Raw genomic sequence first — 21,616 nt, 5'->3', positions numbered from 1 at the left:
TCTGATAGCAAAAACAAAGAAAATACCATTTCTCATAACTCCAGGTCTTAAGGCCCGGCTTACAATGGATACGGATCCCAAAGACCGGGCCGATATACATTAGGGATCTAACCTTAATCTTAACTCTAATGGTGCGAGTCCTTTTTTTGCAACCTTAACGGATCGCAACTCGCTAAGGAATTTTCGCTTACTCATTGGAGAGATATGAACGGAAAGTTTTCATCGATGGCGTTCCATGAATCATCGTATATGAAACGAATTAAACATAAATAATCCATCACTTGCATTTTACTAGGCGCTTGAGCAAGACAAGGTCTTTGCGCACGCATGGAAGGCCACTTTGGTTAATTTGTATTATAGAAACGATTTATTTAGAATATCTGGGAATGAAACTTAAGCGAATATAGATTAACGGTAGATTATCTGCCTTCCAAGCAGAGGATATGGGTTCGATTCCCGTTATTCGCAAGTAACTTTTTGACAGGCAAGATAAGAGATGGCCATAAGGAAACTAACATTAAGCTAATGTTGATTTTCAATGGGTCATCCTATGCCTATCATCATCTCGGTGTTTCTTAGGTAAATGGAAGTAGAGAAAGAAATGGGATTTTCATTTATGATACAATCTTATTGTATGTTGATTTAGCAAACTAATGTCTCCAAACGGGCCTTCATTCCGAAGCGCTGCAGGCTTGGGCCGGCATGCCCGGACAGGAAATTTATTTGGCTGGCATTACGGTTTTCACGCCCTTCGGGTGGACGGAGTCGAGTTGACTTAATTAGGCTAATGGATCATAATGTGCTCCATTAACTTTTTTGCGAAACCGTCGCACCTAGCCTTGTCTATTCACAAGGACTTGATTTTCCATTCAAAAATTACATGTCAGCGAATAGAATCATCAGTAATGATATTGTGCTTAAAAAGGCAAATAAATGAAACTACTTAAGACACAAATAAGAACCCAATAAAGAAAATGGAAAGTAATTTGTACGGATAAAAGGAAAAATACCTATAAATTTCTTTGATTGTGCAGAAAAAAGGCTGGACAGGTACATGTTAATCTAAATCGTAGGTACTTTGAGATAAAAAGAAAAAAACCCATACCTACTAAAGATATGGCGTTGTGGCTTAAGACATTGGTTTATGAGTCAAATAATTAAGTTGTCTTGCTCCGAAACAAATTAAATACACATCATTATCGCTAATACAAAAATCAGAATTGCCATGAAATATAGAGCTTCAGTTAAGGATATTGCTCATATTTACTATGTTTACCTGATAACAGCAAAAGCATTAAAGAAAGCAGCTTTAGGAGTTTAGATTCAATTTATTCCTTTATGGGTAATCATTTGTTTTGGCATGAAAGACCTCCTTTCAATAAACTGCCCTAACTATATATTAACTTTATTAAGAAATGTTTAATGTTGTTTGATTTTCTTCTTCATATTCGTATAAGGCAGCATTAAAATTGAAAAAGTTAATGGCTAAAGGGCAAAATTTATCTGATGTTGCTTTTCAGCATCATATTATTGGAAGCCGGGACCGGAATTGAACCGACGTACAAAGATTTGCAGTCCTCTACATAACCACTCTGTCACCCGGCCTAAAAGTAAGATCACTGTGAACATCTTGCTTTGAAATCTCGATAGATTTCAAACTTAAAGAATCTATCCAAGTACGTTATCTCTTCCTCTTTTTGTTCATAACTTTAAATATACAAAATAATGCATGGTCTGATCAGCTAACGGCTTTGCTATTAATTAAATTGGCATTAACTTAAGCAAAGGCATCTTGTCTGGTTGACAGCAGATTATTTATAGTATTGTTATCGCCAGAAAACACTTTTTTCCATTTTTATTTCTAAATGAGTTAAGTTAGCTTAGCTCATTTGCTCTTCCGAAGAACACATTACCTTTTGCCTTTAGCTTGCCTGCAATAAGCCAATCGATAAGGCCAAAAGCAGTTATCATGTCTCCTAAACCGGTCTGGGCTTTGCTTGCCTGGTGGACCTTTGACAGACAAACAAACAAGATGTCCTATATTATCTTATTTTTTATGATAGCGTGAGCATTCGATCATGGCTTTTACGGAAATCAATTCCCATTTAGTTTAAGCACTTCAAAATAGGTTCTGATAACATATCATCATACTCAATATCTGAAATATCAGATTCCGCTGGTGAAGTCTCTTTTATTGAGTTTTTATCTTAGCCTTCATTAACCTTATTGTTTGTAGTTTTTTTGTATGAAATCCTTATTGGCCATTTTTATGCAGTGTGCATTAAATGCACAAAGATTAGACAACCGGAATCATAACGTACGACAATATAAACACGATATCGAAGCAAACCCATGGAAAATCCGAACGCCATGCAACTTTCTTGTATGATAGGCTTGCTAATGAATATACGTAGGAAAAAGAAGAAAGGAATTAGTAAGTACCACTTACTTAATTTCAAATCAAAATTAAGATTAAATAGAGATATAGGTAGAAAATGACTCCAAATTTGGACAGGTTGCAGCCTTTGGTCCTTATTTTTGTTCTTCCAGCGGTAATAAATTTATAGATATTTTACCATTAACATCCTTTATATAACAATGCTAAGATTGTCTTTATATCCGCAGCACGAAACTATCTGGATTCCTGACTATTTTAGTATTTATAGGAAATCTGTGTATTTAAATATTTGAATTTCGGATCCGATTCTACTTTTATCTGGGTATGTTATAATATAGCTATTTTCTTATTGGCCATTTTTCTTTTGTTTTTATTGGCAAATTGGTTGCATCTACAACCGTGTATAGAAACCATTAATTAAAGGTTCTTTAATGTCTCAATTATCATTTATCAGGACTTTTTGGTTAATGTAAGTTCCTTATCAATGATTAGATACTTAATTTATATAGCTATTTCTTTATTAATAAAGTGCGGGGGTTGGATTTGAACCAACAGTCTTCAGATCATGAGCCTGACGAGTTTGCCAATTACTCTACCCCGCAGAACCATCTTATTGATTATTCAATTAAACCTAACGTTAGAAAGTATTGCTAGAACCTTCAATTTGACTAAATTTTGTTATTTCTTTTCAAGAAACTATCATTTCCTATTATGCAAAAATTCTTATATTAGATGACAATAACCGATTTAAATGACTTATAGACAAAAGTCTACTTTATATAAACTTTCAAACAATCGTAAACTAGACACCCACCTTTTACATATAACGTTTACTTAATTCCCTGCTTTACCGGATCTTAGCACCCAAAGTCTGTCTATACAAACCTATGGCCTGTATTCGGAGTTTCCTTGAGGTTGGTCAGGCTTGAGGCCACCCTAGCCCATTGAGTGCTCTATCCCAAACCATAAACATTGTACGCTCTACTGCAATAGATTTCGCGGAAAACCAGCTATATCCGATCTTGGTTGGCCTTTCCAAGCCGCTCTATCTTTCGATCGAGATTAGACTATACGTTTTCCCATTCCCAATGTAATTTTTAAGTTAGATCACGAATGCCATAAAGATATCCCCATTACGGTTATATTAGAAGCAAAATGTAGTAATAAACTTATTTTTAAAGACGTAATCCATCTGTTAGCCAAAATTAGGTCTGTCTGCTGCAGCCACGTCAATCCTAGCTAGTCATTGTTTGGAATGACTGCAGCCACGTCATTCTAAACATTGTCTAGCTTTTGCTACCGCATTACGGTTATATTAGAAGCAAAATGTAGTAATAAACTTATCGTTCTAAACATTGTCTAGCTTTTGCTGCCGCATGTATTAGAAGCAAAATGTAATAGGTAAGTTAGGCAAGGCGAATCATCTTACATTCCGGATACTGAGTTAACCGGTCAGAAGATAAGGACCGGGACCCCAACAGGCCAAAGCCACTGCTTTTGAAAAGACTTCTTATTGTAGTTATAGTCTTACCGTGATATGTTCTTTTTGGCAGCGCTTGAAGTGCTGGCCAACAATGGAGTTTTTCAGCTTAACGTGAAAATATTTTTGTCATTTTAATTGATGACTCCGCTTGCCGATTGCATGGAATGCAAATTGAAAGGGGATATCAAAGTCAAAAACCTCATCACTTTCATTAAGAGAATTCAGCCTCATAGCGGTGATTTACGGTCATCAATGTGATGTGATCGCAGCGTTATGCGAAAACAATCCGGACTGTCCAACCACGTCTCCCGGTAATTTCCAGTACATATGGCAGAAAAAGGCGCTTTTCACACATCGAGGTCAAAATGGCATCGGGTGTTTCACGTCTTATTAGAGTGCCGGAGATTTCTTAACTTACTTAAAAAACAAAAAAAGGCAACTATACTAAAGCAAAGAGGTACTGGGGCCATGGTGAGTTCAATTGATGGGTTTAGAGCGAATTTTTTTTTTACAACAAAGATTGCTATGGCGCAACCCGTTTGGATTGGCCGAATAGGTTCTTATTAATCGATTGTTATTATACAAGAATTCTTGTATCGCTCATGCAGATCTTCCATCTACCGGAAACCAAAGGATTCATTGCTTTTCCTTTTTTGTCGAACTTGTATAAACACAACCCTATTTGCACCTATCAGTTACGAACTTGCTATTGTTATGAAAGACAACCCCTAGGCTCAGTCACAGCAACGAGTACCGAACCGTCGTTCCCACGGCTACAGTACCAGGAGTTGCTGCTGAGCCAGCCCGTTCAAAACAGTACTTCTGTCTAGCAGAAACTATTAGCGACATCCCTAGAACAGTATTCGTATCGTGAACCAATGGCCACTTTTCCGGTCGAAGGAAATGCCTAATAAATAGTCAAATACTGCACTCTTTAGCTACTGTACTCCGGAAACAAAGTAAGGGAAAGCCCCGTACGTCAAGAGCTGCACTGCTATGAATCAAAGACTGTCTGCTCGCCGTTTCCGGCCAGTATTGCGGGTTCAATGGCTTTATACGAATTAGCTGTTTTTGACCCATCCGATCCCCAGAAATGGAAATTGTTAATACTGGCACTGTACCTTAAGTGGGAGATGGAATAGCCCGCATTCATGGTTCGAACAAAGTAATGGCTGGAGAATTGGTAGAATCTGAAGATGGTACAGTAGGCATCGCTTTGAATTTAGAATCTGATAATGTTGGCTAAGTACTGATGGGCGATGGTTCGACCATACAGGAAGGGGGTTCCGTAAAAGCAACGGGAAAAATTGCGCAAATACCAGTTAGTAATTCTTTCTTAGGCCTTTAAGCCAGTAAATGCTTTGGCCCAACCGATCGATGGAAAGGGTCAAATCCCAGCTTCTGAGTCTAGATCAATTGAGTCTCCCGCACCATATGGGAATTATTTCAAGACGTTCCGGTGGCGGAAAACGACCCGAATCTGCAGGAATTCGGGAAGGTTGAAGCAATGGCCAAACCTCCTTGAGGCTACAGCAATAACGTCATAAGCAATGACACTTAACTAAAGCACTTTATCCTCGCTTTCCACCTTTTATCTAGGGTTAGGAGGATCACGCGCCATAATGCCGGATCTCCATCTTTCTTTGTTGGTTGCTCTCCAGTCGCAGAATTATGAATAGTTTCACTAAAAATAAGTTTATTGGCTTGAAAAAAAAAATGAACCAATCCTTTAGCCTGGCAACCTGTACTATTTTTGCTGCCTCCAGCAACCTGTTGCAACTAACTTCATATTCAGGATGAAACAAGACAATTATGCCAGATAGTAAGGAATTACAAGTTTTCTGCACTAGAAAAAGCTAATAAATGGACTCGACCCATTATATATTTTTCCAGTAGTCATTTTAGGGACGTTTGCATGTACTGTGGGTCTTGCGGTTCCGGAACCATCAATGATTGGTGAACCAGCAAATCCTTTTGCGACTCCATTGGAAATATTACCCGAATGGTACTTTTTCCCTGTCTTTCAAATACTTCGTACAGTTCCCAATAAATTATTGGGGGTCCTCTTAATGGCGTCCGTACCGGCGGGCTCGTTGACCGTTCCTTTCATAGAAAATGTAAATAGGTTCCAAAATCCGTTTCGACGCCCATTGGTGTGGGTGGAAGGATCTCCTTGGCAATGTTTAAAGCGCTAGAACAGAAGGTGCGCCTGAAATTGAGACTTTTGATTCAAAAGGAGATGAACAGAAGGTTCAACACCCTTTTGATTGCACTATTGATGAACAGGTTCAACATAATCCTCCTTTTGCTAAATCAAAAGATGTTGAGGCAGAAGCTGAATCAAAAGCAGGGCCGTTAGGATGCTTAAAAGCAACCTCTCTTTAATGAACGAACGGTTATAAACATCAGAAACAGACCGCAGAGCCTAAGTAAGTCTTTGCTATGCCGTTGTATTTTAAAGAACGATTTGGATTTTAGCAACGACTGCCAAGACATACATTACGGTAAAGTCTTTCGAAAGACTATCAATAGGGCATCTGCATAACACATGCCGGATTGGATTTTTTGGTAAATGGGTCTTATACACAGTGTTATGATTACTGCATATTGATAAGAAATCTAGAGAATAATTTGAGATGAGGATACATAAAGAATTGCCAGTCATCGAAACGGAAGCACATAAATCGCATGAGAAGTTACTTTGGTTGAAACTTCACCATCCACTTGGAATTTAATCGGAAATATCTTTTTCTTATCGAACTGCTCTAGGGCTCTTTGCTATACCCTAGTATAATCAGAAATGAGATATTTATTTGCAAAGGTACAAGATGAAATTTTGTCTGCACAGACAAATCCAAACGCAGCAAAATCAAACATACAGAAAAAACGGTACGTACAAAAAAAGAAAAACGCATTAACAACGCTTAAAACCCAGTCAACGGGAGACAGTCAATTAAAAAGAATCTAGGCCTGTTTACTTTCAAAAAGACAAAATCGCATTGCCTTTTAATTGGCGGCTGTTCGGGATCCGTTTGAGATTGACATAAGTGAGTTCAATAAATCACGTGCCAGCTCCACACAGGCTTGGCCTCAGATTGTATACGGTCATAGCCACATATACAATTATGATTATGCATATATATGAAATCATGGCAGTTGATTGGGCAGATAAGTTGGGAATTGACTAAGAACGTAAGCCCAATTTCACTGCACTAGCCCGGTTATAGATAACATCAACTATATTTTACATTTCATGCTGACAACGTAAAGTGATTGATCTTTGTATCTCTGATTAATGAGGTCAGCTTTAAAGCGTACTCATGGCACTATCTATATTGCGACATTATGGATGCCTTGAGTAAAGGAAAAAGATTAGAGAACTTATGAAAGGTTACTGGAAGGGTAAGGCAGTAAAAAAATTGACCAATAGTGACAAGAGGTCCGCTGGAAGGAATGCGTCAGGGCGTATCACGGTTTTTTACTGGGGAGGTGGATTGAGGTGATTGTAGTGAAGAATTGATTGGAAACGGAGCACTTCATCTTTGGGCATTGCAGAAAGGATCGAATATGACTTAAATTGTTCTTCTTGGATTGCTTCAGTATGGTGGATCGAAGGAATGCTATGTGCCAGTGAGTGCAACTTGCTATCCTAGACCAAGTTGCTGTGCAGGTGGGGGATGCGCAGCTTCCTATGGGTGCAAAGAATTCGGCGCAAAATGCTAAGAAGGGATGAAAAAGAAACTATCAAATCTACGCATAGTCTTAAAAAACAGCCAAAGATAAAAAAAAAGTCAGTTACTGAGGCGTGCAGAGCAGATCGTACATCTTCCGTGTGACCCGTTGGTCTTAAGCAATGTCTTTCGTACAGCGATCTACGTTGTTCGCATAGGCAACGATAACTTCGAACAGATGTGGATATCCAATTCCGCCAAAAGCAAAAATGCGCAATAGATAGATTTTTGGGCCTTGAAAAGGAAATGGCTGCTTTTACAATTATAGAAACAAAAGATCCAAATCATAACGCAATGAATTCATGTGAATGAGCGTAAGCTCCGTAGCCTAAACACGGTCGGTGCTGACCACATTAAAGGCCAGTTATCTTATTGCGATGGCAAAAGAGGCCAAAATGGTGACGACTGAAAGCTTATCACTAAGCAGCCTTCCCAATCGTATGAGAAGAGAGGTCAATTGGCAAAGCCATACGCTCGTAGATTGTCTTGCGGGGTATAGCTCACATTCAAAATCTGATCGAGAAACGGGGCAACGCCCATGAAGCTCCGTAAACGGAAGGCCTGCCGGGCTGCATGCTCGTGAGTGCAATAGGATTCTTTGAGAAGAATAGGCCAACTTAAAGCCCTAAAATCTTAACCACGAAGGCTTATAAATAAAATGAACATACTTTAGGCATATCGATATTGGCGCAATCAACCATTAAAAATGGGTCTTTGGCAAAAGCCAGTGGTTATTTTAGTTCTTAGGAAGAGCCGTATGAGGCCATCAGTTTCATGTACGGTTCGGAAGCCAAGCTTTATCAGTAATAATGCAGCTTAGGCTAACACTCATATATTGGCTAGTTAGTGATTAGAACCGGGCAGGATGATAATAAATTGTAGTGAATCTAATCTTTTTACCTTGCCCGACACAGCTCGTGAAGGCCCAAAATGGTTGCTCCGCCATCTAAATGGTTCTCGGCTGCGCCTTGAAGTAGACTGGGTAAATTCTTATAGTGACAATAAATACGTACTTGACTCATATTTATGAATAATGGGAAATTGCACACTATTAGCTCATATGGCTAAAGGTTCATGGGTACATAGTATTGAACAGAATCCAGGTTAAGGTGCAAAATCGACTTGAGCCGCGGGAATCAAAGCCAAAATAATTGAGAAGGAGAGCACATAATGTATTGTGCGGCCATTTTTAGGTGTTCACAAAGCTACAGATTCTTGGTGTCGAGCCACTCTTGGTATAGTATCCAATTCTAATCACAGTATATGTAAGCTTGCTAAAGCGGGGTAACGCCGGTGGTTAGGCAGACGTCTTATCGTTCGAGGTGTTGCTATGAATCTGGTTGATTATCTATATGGAGGAGGCGAGGGACGTATGAAAGGAGGTAGACCTTCGGTGTCGCCTTGGGGAAAGCCCACTAAATGTAGTTTTAAAACAGTAGTGAGAAAGCGTAGAAATTAGTTTATGGCATGATTTGTATGAAAAAGCCTTTTTATTGATGCCTGCTTATTTGGTCACAAACAAAAAAATAATGTTGAATTTAGGAATTGATCCTTCTTTTAAGAGAGAACCTATATTTGAGGAAAATGGTTTATGGATAGATATCTTACCAAAAAAGATTGTAGACTCAAAAGTCAATGAAACTGATAAGCCAATCAATGGAACCGACAATTCAATTCTTGAATTGCCATTGTCTAATCTATTAGAGCCTTTATTACAATCTGACAAACATTTGTCATTAATTAGTGCCTTAGAGCGGAACCTACATGAGCTTAAAGAAGAACTACGAATAGAACGTTCCAAACGTAAGAAACTTAAAGAAAAACTTAAGGCTTTAGAGCAAAAGAACGAAGAAGACTTAGAACAAAGGGTACAAGAACGCGTAGCACAAACCTTGAAAGATAAAAAATGGCATGAAAAAGAGTTTGCTTCTATATGAAAAACCTCAAAAATAATCAAAATCAAAACGCTAATAATAAAATATGGCACAAAAGGCAAATCCGATTTCGGTCAGACTTAATCCGAACTATCATTCAGATTCAAGTCGGTTTAGTGAGGGCGACTGTAAAGCTATTAAATGACTTGCCTTAGCATGTCAATCAAAACATTACAGATGTCCGCAACGAAACAAACACAATTTCTTTAAAGGCCACCGCAAGCAACGGAAAGCACCCAAAAAGGCCAAAAAAAGGAACCAGAGCATATCATAAAAGACACTGAAGCTAATTGATTCTTAAGAGTGCTTCAACCGACCGTGTCTCCAAAGCGCAATGAAATATAGATATCATGAACGCAAAGTGCTACAGGGCAACCGGACTTAATTTTTCACCAACATTACAGCCTTTTGGTACATGCGTAGATCGTTGGCGGATGTATTTAGACATAAAAGGTCAGAGCCCTTCGTTTGCCCTGCGGCTTTGCGCGTTTGAAAGCTTCGATAAAGAATGAGAGCATTTAATGAAACCAGTGAACCACGCATCTAACCTGCGGGCTAAGACATGAGACCGACGGGTTGTAGTACCCGTTTACCGATTTTAATCTTAGTTACAAGATTAGCGGTGAGAGGAAAGGAACCTAAATTAATGTACCTATTCGACAGGGACATTGTACACTTAAGCAGTATAGAAAGATCGGATCGATCTTTGGATGGAGTTCGAGACATGCTAATTAATTTTGTTTTTTTAGTCCGGTGATTTGTTGAGAGACTTTGATCTGTAAATCAGTCAAGCTGTCCGATCGTGATGCCTTTTTTAAACAGTTAACAGCTCTAATTGTTCTATAGGAAGTTGCCTGTCTTCATTTCGCTTTCATCTAAGTCTCCTTTGCCATTTGGAATCCGTTTGACTAATATAGAAATGTTATAATTATCAGCTAAACCTCAGCTGATTTGTTTGGGAAACGGCAGCGTTTAGTATCTTATTGTGATAGCTGCGGTGTTGGATAATTTTGTTTCATTTAGCAGGCCTGTCTAAGAGACTTTTCTGTTTACCAAATAGCAGGACACATTGCATGCCTTTTGCGAAGCTTACGGTAAATGAGGGGTATGTTCAGAACCAAGAGCCACGGCTCAATTCCTTATCCATCTGCCGCAGCATTGTTATTTGACTTACGATGAAGTATTGAGTGGGTTTTCAAATACGTTTTGCATGCAAATAGCGTGAAATAAGAGTTTACGAGGTGAAGCACTTGATTCGCAGGCCTAATTTCTATGGCTAGGAAGACTTTTAGTAAAGCTATAATCAAAAAGCACGCAATAACGAGTTCAAATGATAACCTAAAACTAAAAGTAATACAAAGGGCAATTAAATGAGATGGAAACGAAATGGGCAAAACATCTCTAAAGGATAAAGAAAAGGCTCTTTCCCACATTGATAAAAATGAAAATTATTAAAATCAAGCCACATTGTCGTTCGATCACTAAAGAGAAGCAGGTGCAAGGAAAGCAAGTGTTTGTGTTTCCTTTCCTTCGACCCATCATGATATAGGCAACTTGAGTGAAAGAGCCGTATGATAGGCGACCATCTCATACGGTTTGGAGAGCACTTCATTCGGCTTACGCCAGTAGATAAAAGTTAAGTTATTTTATGACTTATATTGTAGTGCCGGAAAGTGATGGTCGACTCTATTTATTATTATAGAGAATTGTTATATTAAAATGTTGATCTTAAAAGGTTTTTTTGTGTCATTCTTTCCAGGATTTTCTCTAGGAAAACAACGAATAGAACTAAAGTAGGGTAAGAGAAGACTAGGTTAAAAGGGAATGGGACTAAAGAGAGGAATCGTGGGATTGAATCTCGTCTTGGTAGGTGTATTATTTATTATTTTCCTGAAAGGACATTCATTCATGTATTCTTTTTTCTGGTTTAATGATGTCCATCATTACTTTTTGGTTGATGATACTGTCGATGATGCCAATTGAAAGGGCGACCGGTTTGGTTTTTATATAAACGTATTGTATAAGCTATTGTATAGAGGCTTTGCACTTACCTTTGCTCGGTAACGGAGGCAAGGACCAAGGCATGTGTAATAATAAAAAATGACTTTAAAGGACTTTAGGCGTTGGCAGGACAAAAAAAGACCATTTTCTGGACCAAAGAGTCTACAGGCTTTGAAGGATAAGCCCAAAGCCTGAAGCGAGCCTGCTTTTGACACGGAGATAAGAGCAAGGGCTCACAAATCAAAGTCTTTCTTAGAACCAGCGACGACAGCTAATCATTAGTACGAAGTTCTGGGGCACGAACGCATGCTGCCTTACCCTATGCCTACCTGAGGTTTCGAATGGTTAGGCTAAATGACTTTACCTTAATTTACTCATAGCACAGAAATGGAAGGGAAAAATAGGAGGAACTACCTATATTATTGGGAACAAAAGACTAAATGACATCCCAACGCAGGGCATTTGATTAAGCAATAGACAAGCCATATAGGAAACAACGGTGAGATCTTTGAAAGGGAAAGCCCTGGAGAGAAATCAGAGGGCCCATATCATTTGCTGACCCCCTAAGGACTTAGAAGTAAGAAAGCACTTAGTGAATGTTAAGTAAAAAAAAAGGGGCCTATGTACTTGTTATGCTTTGAAAGCTAAGGGCAGTTGAAAATTGAAAGAAAATAATTTGATGGGGCAGAAATGCCAAAATGCGCCTTATTGCTTACATAATGAACAAGCGCTCTCGCTGAAATGAAGAGATAGCCTTAAGATAAAGCAGTAAAGTGACTTAGTGGTTTTGATTCGCTTTTAAAGGCAAAAAAATGGGGCAAGCCGAAAGCAAGCAAAAGGCCTTTTATTATACAGAATAAAAGCGATTTAGGACTGTCCCCATTCCATTTAACACTAACTAACTATTTTCTCTTCTGATTAAGTGGTTGGGAATTAAGTATGCTTTTGGAGCCTACTAACTTCGTTCGTAACCTCTTTTTTTTCAGGCGGATTTGATTGGAATTTGAGAAGTTTCTCTTATTCAAAATTTCTTGTGTTAAGGGAGGCTTAAATCAGATTATCCTAGCTGAGCCCCTTAAGCCCTCTTCTTACGAAAATAGGTCAATTCTAAAAAGGAACAATGAAAAGAACCTATTTCACGACTCGGAAAAGAAAGGACAATGTAATGTTCGAAAAAGATCTGTCAAGCGCAAGTAAAAAAGCCGTATGATGGGTGACTCGCATGTTCGGCTTGGAGAGCACTTATTTAGCCTGCATCATTCATTTACATAGGTCGGATAGCGTTTAAGAGACATAGATTTGTTTCTCTGAGATCTACATTTTATCATCATTCAGCTAATCATATAAAAATCTTAAGCCCTCTATCGTTAAGCGCAGGTAAACGATTGACTCTATCCTATTGGCCGGGGAACTGTACAGAGAATAAAAAAATTAGCTAGCGGATACGTCGATAAGGCCTCCGGAAACCCTTTGACAACCGCACCTTTCATGCCTTTGGTTGCGCAATATTATCTCCATGCGAAGAACTAAATTCATTTTGATCCTACTATGGTTAACATAATCGACGACAATCTTTTACTTTTCTCTCCTCTCTTCTTCCGTGGCAAAGATGTTACCCGATTTTCCGGTACAGTGGACAAGAAACAGAACTAATCCGAAGGAAGGAAACGATGCCTGTATATAGCTAATGTCTTATGTGAGAAAGCTAAAAATCTCTGCTGTCGATACTATTGTAATAAAGATACCTAATGTGAACGTACGAAACCTGTAGAAAAGGATTTATGCAGTAGTTACTCTTTTTTAAAAGGAGATGTCCGTTGACGCTTGTATGTAGCGAATGCTTGATTTAAGGGGACTAAGAAGATATGCAGTCATCGTTGCCGGAAAAGGATTAGATCTCGGTGGTCCGAAGTGTAATCCTTTTCACTTGATGAAACAAACATCAATACTTCGATTAAGCCGGTAAGAGTTGATTTTCCTTATTAAAGCGCTTTCTTAATTGCTTAGGAAATAGCTTGGGGACTGGAAAGAAGAAAATTATCTGTGTAAATTCGTGCATCCATATTCCAACAGATTGGAAATTGCGGGTATGTAAGAGGAATCCGCATTTGTTGTTCGGGTTGATTAAATGGTGCAGAAATTGCTTAAACTGAATACACCAGATATGGTTCGACCTCCCTACATGTATTTTCCGATTATATCGATTATGTGAGGGCAGAGGCATTTATTTGTTATGGGATCTCAGGCGTAAAGGTGTGGCTTCCACATTCGGTTTCGATATTCCAAAGGCAGTAATTTTATTTGGACGCTATATTCTTTACGTACAAAGTTTCGGAAATGTTGAAAGGGCAGACGTAAAGGTTGCAGAACGAACGGTACATGACTTAGTTATGGAAAATGTGGTATTAAAAGTTGTTTGCTAGGTCGTATTTTATATTAAACCATTGAAGCAGCACGTCGCGTTATAAGCAGACATTTTTAAAGAAATGGTTAAATACGGGTAAGGATTTTTGCAGATATTTTGATTATTCGTAAACTTACAGAAGTGAGAATGGGCAAAGGAAAAGGGAATCCCATAAGTTGGATGGCTCGTGTGGCGACGGGATAGATTTCATTTGAGATAGATGGTGTGCCTTTGTCAAATGCTTGAGAAGCGGCGAGATTAGCGGCGCATAGGCTATGTGTGTCAACTAAGTTTGTTTACTGGTCGTAATTGCAACGGCATTGCCCACTTCGTAAAGTGGGCGCCCCAAAAAAAAATGGTGTTTAATAACAAACAGTTTTTATTAGGTCCGAAAATTACGAATGTGTGCTTACTATTTAGCTATGGCATAAAATATTGTATTTAGTATAGTTTTCGTTTGAAGGTAGGTTTAGGCAAATCAACTGGCTGGTGCACCAATTTTATTATAGTATCGCAGCTTTAGCCGATATCAAATAGTTAATGACGTTAGAAGGTGCAAAATTAATTGGAGCAGGAGCAGCTACCACGGCCTTGGCGGGAGCAGCAGTTGGTATTGGAAACGCATTTGGTTTCTTGATAACTTCTGTGGTGTGAAATCTTTCATTAGCTAAATAACTATTCGGTTATGTGATTCCAGGTTTTGTCTTGACAGAAGCGATTGCCTTGTTTGCTTTGATGATGGCCTTTTTGACATTATTTGTATTTTAAATAAATTCACCGAATAACGAATGGGTTGTACCTGGAGCAGGGATGGGGGCTTGACTAATTCCTTCCTTCTTTTTGGTTTGGCCCTTTTGACCGAAAAGGTTAAGCATGGTAATTGATCATTTTATTTGAAATCAATAGAAACTAAGGTGTCTTTGGATTTTGGGCAATGACAGATTCGAACCACGTAAACGAGGCACTTTATTGACTGGGCTAATTGCCTTCATTATTTGAGCTAATTGAATAGAGGTTTTTATTTTGTTCAACGGTAGTTAGGATGTAAGGATAGATTCATTTCCTCCTCAAAAGACTGCACCATGATACAGGCTATTGTTTCGTCTTTTGGGACTCAACTAATTATCAATGCCCGTGGCATTCATTGGGATCGTTGGAGCTCAACTAACTAAACTATCGATGCCTATGGCTAACAAATTCATTTTATGCCCAAACAAACACGCAGACATGAGGATTTTTATTTATTTCGATCAAATGGATAAGGAATGTTAGCATTATTAATTAAAATAATCTATTGTATTAACCTTGGCTGCTTTCTGTCTGAGAGCCAGAGCAACTATGCAATTATTTGCGTTATCATAGAAATTTCGTATTTGCTTTATTTTCGAGACGCTATCTGTTTTTTTTTGTTTGATTTTTTTTTGGCATAAGGTAGATAATGAATTTATTTAGGAATTCGTATGCAGGAATCGAAAATGTAATCTGGCTGGTTTCCGATGGACAGAGCAATTTTCATGAATGTTGAGCACATACTTTGTGCCGGCAAAGCCGACGCAAGTTCCTTTTTTAAGTGCTAAAGCGTTTTAGCCTTTTGAACCAAAGCCAATAGGATGTAAATCGATCGACCTTTATCACCCCATATTATTATTTATAAGCCATAGCTTACTTCGATCTTATTTATCCTTCATAGAATCTTTGGAACTTTTTTGGCTGCTGCATTGTTAATTGGTATTTTTTTTTTGAAAGTTGGTCATTTTAGCCTTATTTTTGAAAGTTATTATTAATGTGCCTTCTTCGTTGGAAAGCATTTCCATTGGTTTATCTTAGGCCTAGTAAATTTCATTTTTTTAGCTTTGTCTTATTATATGAGTAATGGGGTTTGTCATTTATGGTAAGATTTCGGATTTATTTTAGATCTGTCTTAAGTTTATATTTTTGGAATCGTGATGTTATTAGTTGCGGTTTTTTTGACTTTTTCGAAATTTATTCAATTTTCCATTTTGTAAGCACGGGGAGTAAGCTAACCTCCCCAGGCAAAGATTCTATTTCGACAAACTAAACCTCTTCATCGAAAAATCAAAAAAAATTGAAATTGATCCTGGCTATGATGGTCTATATGTTGATGGACTGTTTCTATATCTTACCAATAAATAAGTTAATGGACTGTTTCATAATGTTCAACGTGTTGATGGACTGTTTCTCTATCTCATAATACTTACTAATAAGCTGTTGATGGATATGTATAACAATGTGAAAAAGGGATAAGAAAGAACCAAAGGACATTTGTTTTTAAAGAAAAAGAAGAAGATCCAATGCATTGGTTATGGTTTCGGTAAATGCATTGTACCATATTTCTTTCTTAATAAAAAAAGATGTTTCTAATTAAACTGTTTATAAGAGTTAAATGGGACAAATACATTGGTTATGGTTTCGGTAAATGCATTGGCTATGTTTTTGATAAATGCATGGGTTCTGGTTTCAGTAAATATATTATCTATGGTAAATGCATAGGTTCTGGCAATGATAAAATCATATCAAATATGTCTTTCATATAGTCAATCTTATTTGAAAGTAAATACATCGTTTTTTAAATGCATTGGTTCCGAGGAAAGCACTAGTTCAGGAGACTATATCAAAAACCAATAAGGAGAAAAGCCACTAAAAAACCAATAAAAACAGTTGTAATGACTATCGTACTTACCTAAAGCGTTAGCTTCTCGTCAATTCCTTCTATTTTCAGCCATACTTTACTCTCCTGCAATGAATCCTTTGGTTTCCGGTAGATGGAAGATCTGCATGAGCGATACAAGAATTCTTGTATAATAACAATCTTTGGTATCCGGAATGTAAGATGATTCGCCTTGCCAGTGGCCGTTCCGCTTACGGTTGTTAGTAAAAGCTAATAACTTACTAAGAAATCATCATCAACCTGCCTCATATGGCAGAAATTCACTAAAAAATTGGGCTTGATCCTGGCCCAGAATGAACGCTAGCGATATGCTTAACACATGTAAGTTGGATGTCATTTCTGTTCCAGTTTTATGGAATAATTGAAAAAAAAGTAGCAAACGGGTGCGTAACGCGCAGGAATCTGCCAAACAGTTCGGGCTAGATCCCGAAGCAACGCAAGCAATAAAGCTATGCGAGAAGATAATAAAGCGCTGTTTGATGAGCCTACGTAGTATTAGGTAGTTGGTTGGGTAAAGGCCAACCAAGCCTACGATGCTTAGCTGATCTTTTCGGATGACCAGCCACACTGGGACTGAGATACGGCCCAGACTCCGCCGGGAGGCAGCAGTGGGGAATCTTGGACAATGGGCGAAAGCTTGATCCAGCAATATCGCGTGGGTGAGTGAAGAACGTCGCAAACGCGAGGAATGGCAATACCGCTTGTAAAACCCTTTCGTCAAGTGTGCGATGGTGACAAAACTTAAAGAAGAAGCCCCGGCTAACTCCGTGCCAGCAGCCGCGGTAAGACGGGGGGGGCAAGTGTTATTCGGAATGACTGGGCGTAAAGGGCACGTAGGCGGTAAGTTAGGTCGAAGGTTAAAGACGCCAGCCCAACTGGCGGAATGCTTACGAAACCAATTTACTTGAGTGAGATAGAGAAGAGTGAAATTTCGTGCGTAGGGATAGAATCTGGAGATACACGAAGGAACGCCGAAGTAGCGAAGGCAGCTCTTTGGGTCTCTACTGACGCTAAGGTGCGAAAGCTTGGGGAGCAAACGGGATTAGATACCCCGGTAGTCCATGCCGTAAACGATGAGTGTTCGTTTTTGGTCTGCGGATCGGAAGCTCAGCTAACGCGTTAAACACTCCGCCTGGGGAATACGGTCGCAAGACTGAAACTCAAAGGAATTGACGGGGGCTTGTACAAGCGGTGGAGCATGTGGTTTAATTCGATACAACGCGCAAAACCTTACCAGCTCTTGACATAGAAACACTTGGCGTATGCACATTTGACATATGAACTAGTGTACTTGTTCTTAACGGGATAAGATAAAAATTCGTACAGGTGCTGCATGGCTGTCGTCAGCTCGTGTCGTGAGACGTTTTTGGTTAACTCCTATAACGAGCGAAACCCTTGTTTCATGTTGCTAAGACATGCTGTTTACAAAGGATCCATGCCGTCTTTCATCAGCAGCCGTACAGCTCAATGGTTGCTTGAGATCGACGGTATTCTTTTTATTGGGTGTTGCACTCATGAAAAACTGCCCGTAGTTTTACTATGGAGGAAGATGGGGATAACGTCAAGTCCGCATGGCCCTTATGAGCTGGGCTACACACGTGCTACAATGGCAATTACAATGGGAAGCAAGGCCGTAAGGTGGAGCGAATCCGTAAAGATTGTCTAAGTTCGGATTGTTCTCTGCAACTCGAGGACATGAAGTTGGAATCGCTAGTAATCGCGGATCAGCATGCCGCGGTGAATATGTACCCGAGCCCCGTACACACCGCCCGTCACACCCTGGGAATTGGCTCCGCCTGAAGCATTGAGCAGGGATCACTTATTAGTAAAGTGCATTATGCTTCCGTTAAGTGTAATTCACTTTAGTTTTAAAGGTGTTTCCGCTACATATTATGGTTGGGTCAGTAACTGAGGTGAAGTCGTAACATGGTAGTCGTAGGGGAACCTGTGGCTGGATGGATTCTTCCAGAAAGATGAAGATACAAGCTAAAAATCTCATATATGCGTTAATTAGCCTATTTTTTATCTGTTATTTTAATGATATTTTACTAGTAGCTAAAGGGCATTTTTGATGAAATCATTGTGGCCATTGTTTGTAGCTCAAGGAAGGAACCTTGCCAAGGAGATCCGGATAGTCCTGCTAGAAATAAGTTTTTAAAAAGCCCACATTACGCAAATGGGTTGGCTGAAAGCTAGCCTACGAGCTTTATAGTATGTACATAATGTGGCTATGTCATATGGTTAAACGATCTGCCATCTGCGAAATTAGGATCCTGGCACTGAAAAAAAAAGTATTGGCTAGTTGCTTAATCCATGCATGACTATATAAAATAAGGAATCTCCGATAGTAAGTTTCATATAAGGCTATAATAAAATTGCCCCCATTGTAGTTATCCATGGGTTGCCTCCATGTAACCGTGGGGCAAATTGAGAGGAAACAAAGCAGCTTAAAATTTTCTCTCAAAGAAAACCTCGTAACATTCCCAAAATGTGAAACCTAGACGGTACCTGTTAAGTGGTAGAAATAGGGTCTCTAACTCAAAGGGGAGCCACTATTACGTACTTGAAAAAAAGGGTATTTGCTTTGACGAATTTGTTGTCTCTTATTATTACACATGCTCGGTAAATTAGTTTTCAAATAACTAGGTAAGGGAAACAAAAAAGTATGTCAAAATCACGTATATGGAAGCGATACGAAAAAGGCGTTATGGCCTTAAAAGCACTCCCTAACCCAGATTCAGACCGATAAGTGAAAGAGAGTAAGTTGAAATGATATGAATAAGGGATACTCCTGTGTGTGTAAAAAAAAGAGCGTTACTTTCCGTTACGATCGTTTCGGATATTCCTTAAAGCTGATCTACGCATAAGAGAAACCAATGATTTAGACTATAAAAGATAGATCGGGTGAAAACATGCCGTCCTAACGTAGCCAAAAGTTTTGTCATTTCGCATTACATAGGGTATGCCATTTCGATATTTTATTTCTGTATATAAAAGGATAGCGGTTGATTAGGGCCTTTATTTAGACAGCTGATTAAACAGAGCATTGTTTAGGATGTAACCCCATTATAGCTTCGAGCTGTGTACAAAAGGTTCTTAACCTTATTGTTTGTTAACATTGAAATGAAGTTCCTTAGCGTTGGCCTTTTCGATGTAACTTTATTGACATTTATTAGTTATGAGCTTATAGGCTTAAAAGATATTAAGCTTGGTCACAGCAACGGATACTGGATTATTACTTTTATGGCTATAGTATAGCGGAGTTGTTGTTGAGCTAGCTTATTTGAAACAATACTTTTGTTTCATAAAAGCTATTAGCGACCTTTAAGCAGGCAAGCAAATAGTATTTCTATTAAATCACGTAAGAGACCAATAATCACTTTCCCGGTTGAAACCACTGGCTTGAACATAAAAGCATATGATGACAGAAACAATTAGGCTCTGCTCCATATCTTAACCATTTATTGGTTGCCATATTAGTAACTTAAAGTCGGTATGGTTAAAGATACTGTCTTGTCACTTTGGTTCCATAATTTGAAGTTCTGGTTGTGTCTAGCGTATCATTAGCGTTGAATCTAATTTCAGTGGTCATAGTCGCTTAGGAGCGGACTCGAATCACTTACTTAAAGATTTTCAGTCTTTTGCTCTAACCAACTAAGCTACCTAAACTGCTATAGGAATGGCAGACAAACCATTGATATTATTATCTAAGATTACTCAACAAAGCATGTATTAATGATTAAAGCTAGCCAAATAGGTTATGAAGTTGGTTTATGAAAAGGACTTTAAGTTCGTTCCATTGCTTGTGACAAATTGATCGAATTGATAGTGCGCTATGGGCTTATAGTTTGAATGGTTAAAACGTGCCGCTCATAACGGCAATATTGTAGGTTCGAATCCTGCTAAGCCCATATTTGTGATGGAAGCTCAATTTTTTCGTCTCTGGCCTTGCCTTTTTTTTTGGGTTACCTTTCTATGGAGTATCGCCAAGTGGTAAGGCATTGGTTTTTGATACCAACAAGCAAAGGTTCGAATCCTTTTACTTCAGCTCTGTACGACTATTATTTGTTTCAAAGGGTTATCATTTACCAAAAGTGTAATTTGTCCCTTTCCGCAATTCCTTTAGGCATGAAAGTTAAGAGGTTTCGTTTTGCCATATTATTGGCTTTATTTCTTAGAAATGTAGAAGCTAAAGGGTTAATGCATATTTGTCTATAAGTTAAGGTATTGGTTTTAGTTAGCAAAACCATCCGATTTGCCTGGCCAATAAGGATTTCATACAAAAAAACTACAAACAATAAAGGTAAAATAAAGTCAATTATCCACCCCAAAGGGTTAACTCCGTTATCACATAAAAAAATAAACAAGTTGCAAATATGCCACTACGAACAGCAAACAGACACGACTACAAAAATTAGAAAAAACCTGTCATCCACGATATAGATGAAGTATAATAGAATCCCTTAAATCTCTGAGTGAAGTATTTATATCCGTTAAGTTTTGACGAATTCCTATTCCTAACTCATTATTCTCAAGGAGAATTATATCTATAGGTATTTTCTCTATTTTTGCATATAAATCTGTTGTGTTTTGATAAATAGAATTGTATTCGCGTAGAAGATATTTCGGGACGGGTTGATAACATGACCAACTTGTAAACTCTTTTCAATAGATTCAGAATCCATGAGAACCCGACTAGCTAAACCATTTCAATCAACAAAGATTTTAGCTTTATTTTTATCTTCTGCAGTTACTTCTATAATATTTCCGATTGCCAAATTTCTTAACTATTAGATCATTTGCCAACTGAAGCCATTCTCTAATCCCTTGATAATGTTGGCCAGTAGCCATGATATTCTCATAGTTAAGAAAAAGACAAAAAGCATTATGAATAACATCTGACCATTCTTTATCATATATTTTGATAGAATTATATATTTCTAAAATATTAATTAATTTCTGACAGCAAGAAAGAG

General features: G+C 38.4%; 1 pseudogene; it reads left to right on the top strand.

Moving 5' to 3' along the window:
• Positions 1-16,910: 16,910 nt before the first annotated feature.
• Positions 16,911-18,602, top strand: LOC148008120 (18S ribosomal RNA; annotated as a pseudogene).
• The last annotated feature ends 3,014 nt before the right edge of the window (positions 18,603-21,616 follow it).

This window comes from Lygodium microphyllum, unplaced genomic scaffold (genome assembly GCF_053477565.2).
Source record: "Lygodium microphyllum isolate KBCC unplaced genomic scaffold, Lygodium_microphyllum_v1.1.10 scaffold_351, whole genome shotgun sequence".
Classification (NCBI taxonomy): domain Eukaryota; kingdom Viridiplantae; phylum Streptophyta; class Polypodiopsida; order Schizaeales; family Lygodiaceae; genus Lygodium; species Lygodium microphyllum.
This window is presented reverse-complemented; position numbering and strand designations above follow the sequence as displayed.